Below are 7,258 nucleotides of genomic sequence, written 5' to 3'. Positions count from 1 at the left end.
TTGTGCAAGACTTCTTAGTAATTTGTTCTGTTGAACTGACTCGGAGTGACCCTGTCTACAACAGAATGAAACATTGCCGGGTCCTGCACCATCCTCACAATTGTCATAGTTGATCCCCTTGTAACTATTATGTCAATCTATCTCATTGAGGGTCTTCTTTCCCTTTACCGAACATGATGTCTTTTGCCATGGACTGGCTCTATCACCAGTAATTGCATTTTTATTGCATGTTGATCAATGGCAGACTGAAAAACTGGTAGAATTCTTCAGTTTCGTCCTCATTAGCTTTTGTGGTTGGTGCACAAATGTAAATAATAGTCATATCACAGACATTGCCCTTTAAGACAGATCTTAAAATGTTCTTTTTGAAGATAAATGCTACACCTTTTCTCTTTGTCATTTTTAGTATAGTAAACTACATGATTGTCAGGTTAAAAATGGCTAATACCAGTCCATTTCAGCTCACTAATCCCTAGGATGCCAATATATATGCATCCATTTTATTCTGTACAACTTCCAAATTTCCTAGATTCATACTTTGCCAATTTTATGAATATATTAATGATATTGATCATTATAATGAATTATTCATATTAATGATGTTTGAATTGGTTTCTTCTAATTTTGAGTCATTCCACATCAGTAAACGAGGTCCCAAGAGCTTATTCCTTCCACATCATTAAGGTCAACTGTTCTTTGAAGGGGCAACGCTTCTCTAATCGTATTTAAGTGTCTTCCACCTTGCCTACTAATCTGTGAAAGAAAGGAGGCTGTCTGCTGTCATTAAAATGTATAGTCTTGGAGACCCTATAGGGTGTCATTATGTGTCCAAATAAACTCAATGGCAGTGGGCGGGGTTTGTGTGGAGGACGCTGTACAGTGGCATTCCAACCTGAAGACCTCATCTTCCAGCAGTCTATCAATGTACCACTGTTATACATAAGATATTCAAAAGTCTACTGACTTACTTTTTCTAATTTGTCATAGTCTAGAAATTCCATTGGAACCACAGTGCAATGAGCTGAGAGAAAAGTTGTGGTCCCCACTCGTGGGTTATCTCAAAAGTTAGTTTGCGCATTCCGCTCATTTTAGTACAAACTTACTGCTGCCATCTACTCAATCGTGACTCATAGCAACCCTATAGGACAGGGCCGGAGTGCCGCGGTGGATTTCTAAGACTGTAACTCCATGCCAGAGTAGAAAGCCTCATCTTTCTCCAGAGGAGCTGCTGATGTTTTCAAACTGCTCACCTTGTGGATAGCAGCCAAATGTGCTCTTATGCAACCATGCTACTGTGCCACCAGGGACAAGTCGATCTTTTCCCTTTATTATGTTTCTCTTTTTTTAATGAGTAAAATTATCTTCATGTTTGAACAAAAGTAATATATTCCCCTTCTGTAAAAGTCTTGAAAGGTTGGATATATAGTGTTGACTGTAATGAAATGTAAGGACTTAAATTTTTTTTTCGGTGTAACAAAAGGTAACCTAGAAAAATATGATGGTTGACTTATGGGTAGATATGTGGTCTGTGTACTATGAAACTGTTGGCAGAACTTGTGATGATGAAGTGCATGTGATTGCGCTAGGCCGTGAAAAGTCATGTTGAGCGATGGATTGAATTTTGAAGTGCTTTGAGATTGATTTAATGAAAGTGGGGCCATAAAATTGCTAGAAAGAACATGGGATGATTTCCCCCCGTAATATAAGGGCTCTGAGAATATAAAAGTCATAAGAACAAGAACAGAGGAAGATCAACTTGAACACCAGAGCTGTACCTTTGGATGAGCTTTGGGAAAAGGATAGATTCACAGGAAAAGGGATTTTGGATCATTCATTTATGCAGTCATTAATTTATTTAAACATTATTTTTTGTACATTTATTAGATAATAACAAGTGTAAATTAGCTTGTGCCCTCAGGGAGCTTTACTATTTGAAGAGATCGATATATATAGAAATAACAGCAAACCTAGTCATCTAACAAAGATAAAGTATTTCATACTATTGTGATAAGGAAAAACAAAGAAGCATGTTTTATGCACCTATAGACAAGGCTTTGAAGACTAAGAGGCCAGGGATAGTAACAGAGAGAAGGAAGGATGGATTATTGAGTGAGGAGGGAGGAGGAAAGGGGGGAAGAAAAAGAACCACATATATGGAGGATTTAACAGGATATTGTCATTGATTTCATTTCTTGAGATGGGCTGTGTAAATATATGGGATACGTTTCTTTAAAAAACAAAACAAAACTTAAACACCATCCCTCCAGATTCCTTACCCCTCAAACCTAAATAGTGGTCTGAGTGACTAAAAAAAAAAAAGGAAGAAACGTGGACTTGGAGTCTTTAGTGACAAGTTCATCTCGAACAGAGGAAAGAAATGAACTGCAGTACAAAACGGAAAAAAAGAAGTGTTATATAGCTCTCCAAAGAGCAACATGCCATGCAAATACAGAACACTGAGCAATCAAATTTGCGTAGGGGGATCAGCCCAGGAGGCATGAGGAATAATAGCACATTTTCAATATAATTAGGATGAGCATTTCTAGATTTAAGAACAGCAAAATTCATGGGAACATGAAAGAGTGTGAACTTTCAAGGAAGAGCACTAATCTACTATAGGTATGAGACAAAGTGGTGGGGGATGTAGACAAAGAGGCTAGAAATGTGGGAATGAGCTGGACTGGGGATGACTTGCAATGGTCAGGAATTTTGACTGCCACTTAAGGGCTGCTGAAAGGCTGCTATTTGACCTCCCCTGAGGCTCATCAAAAAGAAGGCTTGGTGATCTGCTTCCCAAAGGCCACAGCTTTGAAAGCACTGTGGAGTGCAGTTCTACTCCGACACACACATGTCCCGTTGAGTCAGAACTTACATGACTGCAGCTGGTAGTGATTTAGGTGATGACTTGGGAGGAAGGAAGTCACATGAGGGGAAAAGGAAACTGCACTCTCAAAACGGGAAGTGGATGGGAGAGAAAGGGTTGCTTAGTGTGGCAGTTACATAATCTGGGGTCAACTTGCAAGGGGTGGAGTCCAGCCTGTCAATTAGGTCGCAGCTTGATGACCTCATTTGGAGGTGCCATGGAGATAAATAGCTCACTGGAGACGGGACACACGGAGACTCCCTGGGAGACATTCCTGTTGACAAGCCACACGGAGCTATTCTGATAGAGCCAGAGCCCTGGAGCTGGAGAGCCAAGTGGAGACCCACGCCAGCACTGAGATGCTTCCACCACCGCTGGATCCACAAGATTTTTCACCCAATGGGATGTGATCTTTCTCCCTGCAATGAGCTGCGTGAGTCTGAAGAAGAATTTATAGATTGGTAACTGACATATGGGTTAATACCGGATTTATGGACTTAACCTGGACTTGGCTGAGATGTATTCTTAATGTACAATTGCTCTTTTATAGAAAACTCTTTCTTATACACATGTGAGTGTCTATGAATTTGTTTCTCTAACTAACTAACACATTTAATAAGGGGAGCTACTGAAAGACAGGAAAATGAGAGCAAGACTGGAAGTGGGACATGGACTAAGCACTGTAGTTGTATGCTATTGAGTAGATTCCAGCTCATAGTGCCCTTATAGAACTGTCCTATAGGGTTTCCTAGGTTATAATTTTTATGTGGGAGTAAATTGACAGGGTTTTTTATTTAACTCCATCAGAGCATCTGGGTGGGTTCCAACTACCAATCCTTCAGTTAGCAGCCCAGCTATTAAACATTGTACCAGCTGGGCCCTTAAAAATAAACTTTTATTGTGAATTAGGTGAAAATTTACAGAGCACATCCAACATGTGACAATTTATACACATGTTGATCCAACTCATTCATTTCAGTCTCCTCAATGCATCAGCACATACCACTTCCTCCCTGTTTCCTGTTTCTATCCCTCTTCCTTTCCTAACCCCCTGACCTTTGTCCTTGGGTGAATGTTATCCATTTTATCTTAAATGGCTGATTATTCTAACATGGGGGTAAGTTCAGTTCTAGACATGAAGGAACTACAGAGGCCTTAGGGATCTCACTAGTATCTATCCAACCAATAAGCCTGATCTCTTGTATGACCCTGAATTCTGTTCCACATTTTTCTCCCACTCTATCCAGAACCTTCTAATGGGATCCTTTTTAGAACAGTTGGTAGTGGTCGCTGGACACCGTCTAGTTCTGTGTCAAGTCTGTGGAGACTACGGTCTGGGTGGTTCAGTGTCCATCAGACCGCTTGTTTCTTCTGGTGTCTTTGCTGTTCACCGCTCTTCTGTCTTCCGGATGGGGAGAGGTCAGTGTTTGCACCTTAGATGGCTGCTCATGAGCTTCCAAGACTCCAGTTGCTGCCCACCAAATTAGGATGGAGAACGACGCTGTCTTTGTGAACGATGGTTGAGACTTTGATGTCCCCCAAGACTATGGGACCAGGCCTAGCAACTCATTCCCTCAAGGTGTCTGGTTATGTCTAAAACATTTTCATAACTTCCTGTCACATTAAAGGATAACTGATAGGACAAAGTCTTGTGTTATCATAATTCCTAATTAGTTTTATGAGGAAAGTCTGCATGTTAAAAGTACCCTAGAGGTATGTTTACTGATCAATCTATTTAGTAACCACCTGAAAACACACGTGAAATTACTTTTGGGCTTTCTGCTGTCAGCCTGGGAGGTTGCTGTCAAAATGGGCAAGTTCATGAAACTCCAGAAGGTGGGGCTGGCCCTGGCTGAATTCGCACCTGGATGCAAAGCTGCTATGGAGAAGAACATGGATGAGGGCACCTCACACCGCCCCTACAGCGATGCTCGGGTGGCTGGAATTGACCGCTGTCCCCACAAAGTAACAGCTGCCATGGCTAAGAAGAAAATTGCCAAGAGGTCAAAGATCAAGTCTTTTGTGAAGTTTTCTAACTAAAATCACCTCATGCCCACAAGTTACTCCATAGACACCCCCTTGGATGCCATCAAAAAGAAGGTCTTTGGAGATCTTGCCCTTAAACGCAAGACATATCTGGAGGCCAAGGTCAAATTTGAGGAGTGGCAAAAACAAGTGGTTCTTCCAGAAGCTATGGTTTTAGATCTTATTTGATTCGATCTTAGAAATACTTCCCCACTCGCAAAAAAAAAAAAAGGTGTTTTTGAATGAGAGTCGATAAACATTTTTCTGTATAGTACTAGATAGTAAGTAAACATTTTAGGATTTGGAGATCTCCGTCTCATATACCTTTTCGTCTTCCTTTTAAAACAAGTCTCGACAAATGTAAAAACCTTTCTCAGCTCATAGGCTGTACAAAAACAGGCCATGCACCAGACTTGACCCCTTTTTAGAACTTATCTTTCCTTTTCTTTTTTTTTCAATAAGTGAATAAAGAAATAGGCGTTTCTTGAAAACAATAAATGGAAACAATATAAAATGAAGTTATGTGACTCTTGCCCTGCTTTTGCTCATCACTGTGGATTTGTGGCTACTATTTTGGGGCCACAGGACATTGCATAGTTTCAACAACAGTCTGTAAGTCTTGCTTTCTGCCCATCCTCCCTCCTTTCTTCAACTGTGGATGTCTACCAATTCTTTGACACTTTTATGTGGGAGGGTGTGTGTGTGCGCATGCGCGGTACGCAGGGTTGGTGGTGGGGGAAGGTCTAAATTCTCGTCCCTTGAATCAGGGTGCGCTTTGTGATGGCCTCCACCAATAGACTGTGGCAGAGATTGTGCTGTGTGACTTCTGAGACAGCTCGCTCGTTTGCAGGCCACAAGTGTCTTTTGCTTTCATTTAGGAAGAGAGCGTTGGCAGTTTCCGGGGCTAATCGCTGAGCTGCTCATCCAATCGCTCAAACGCACGAGCCAATCCACTGGAGAAAGAGGCAGATGTCTGCCCTTGTAAAGCTCCTGAGACTTTAGTCTCCGAAGGCTGATGGAGCTGTTCGACTTTGTCCTACAGGGTCCTTCTGCATCAAAATGGACATGATGTCAGCGGGTACTGTGAAGGGGCCACCCCGAGGCTTCAGTGTGGGAGCTCACTTAGACACAGAGGGTGGGCGTGGAGGCTGAAGCACCTCAGCTGTTTCCACTCGCAGACGTTTCTGTGTTCCCAGACCAGGGGCCCTGCACACATGTGAAGGAGCAAGCCTCTGAGAAGTCCGGCACACCCACCATCTGGTCTCAAGCTCGTGAGCAAGATTCATCTAGTCAAACCCCAGAACCGTGAGACAAAAAAATAAAATGGTGGTGGTTGCTTTGAACCCTTACGTTTTGGGTGATTTGTTACCTAGTATCAGGTAACCATGACTTTTACCAAATGGCAGAGGGTTTGGAATGGAGCTGCAGGCACAAATCGGAAGAGTTTCGAATTGCTAGGTGACAAAAGCCTAACAATGGCTCTTTCGACTGCCAGTGAGCATTCAAACGGAAAGGTCTGAATGCTGGAAGAAAAGCCGTTGTGACCGAAATTGTTTCCTGTGGTAACATGGAAATAGAAAATACACCTAATGATCAGATGGACGTGTGTCCCTGGCTAGAGGGAGAACATTTCAACTGGTTTCCTTCAGCCATGTCTCAGAAAATGCAGGCAGTGGGCAGCCACAGAAGAAATTGTTCTGTTGTAATGCAAACTTCAGAGTAAGGATAAAGCAGTCAGCACTTGCTTGGGTTAGACAATCAAATATTTTCTGTTGATCATTTTTCTCCCAGCAGATTATTCACAAGGCACAGAGGGACCTCAGGATAAAGGTCAAATTCATGGCCCTGTGAGGAAAATTGCTCAGGCTAAAGCTGGAGCTAAGGGCTTGACTGAAAATCCTCTCGGAAGACCTCAGAAAGACAGAAGGTGGTGTCTTCTCTGTCTTGCCAAGAGACAGAGGACAAAGGTTAAGGATCCTCTTGGTTAAATAACAGAATCCTAAGATTCTTAGGGCATTGCGCCTCAGCAGTCTTACAGGTAGCCCAAGCTTGCTAAGAATGGCAGTTGTGGCTTCTATGTAACATAGGGAATCACAATCGCATTGGTAGAAAACTCGCTACACTTTAAAGAAAATGTTATTAGTAGCAATACAGGGTCACTTTAGCAAAGGCGGTTTCAAAATGAAAAGAGGCTTTGGGACTGCCAAACTTCTACAGTAGGAAGCAGGCTTATCAAATGATTCCATTTTAGATCTCCTCTATGACTTATAGAATAAACCAGAGACCACGTCCATTGTTGGTAAGTCAATTCTGACCTTTGGGACCTTATAGGACAGTTTTTCAAGGCTGCAATCTTTACAGAAGCAAACT

The 7,258-nt window shown here is 42.1% G+C and overlaps 1 pseudogene; it reads left to right on the top strand.

Annotated features, from left to right (window-relative positions):
* The first annotated feature begins 4,672 nt into the window (after positions 1-4,672).
* Positions 4,673-5,066, top strand: LOC101651549 (annotated as a pseudogene).
* Positions 5,067-7,258: the final 2,192 nt, after the last annotated feature.

This window comes from Echinops telfairi, unplaced genomic scaffold (assembly GCF_000313985.2).
Source record: "Echinops telfairi isolate 266 unplaced genomic scaffold, ASM31398v2 ScPeMD7_2;HRSCAF=8, whole genome shotgun sequence".
Lineage (NCBI taxonomy): Eukaryota > Metazoa > Chordata > Mammalia > Afrosoricida > Tenrecidae > Echinops > Echinops telfairi.
Note: the sequence above shows the minus strand (reverse complement) of the source record. Positions and strands in the feature narration are given on the sequence as shown.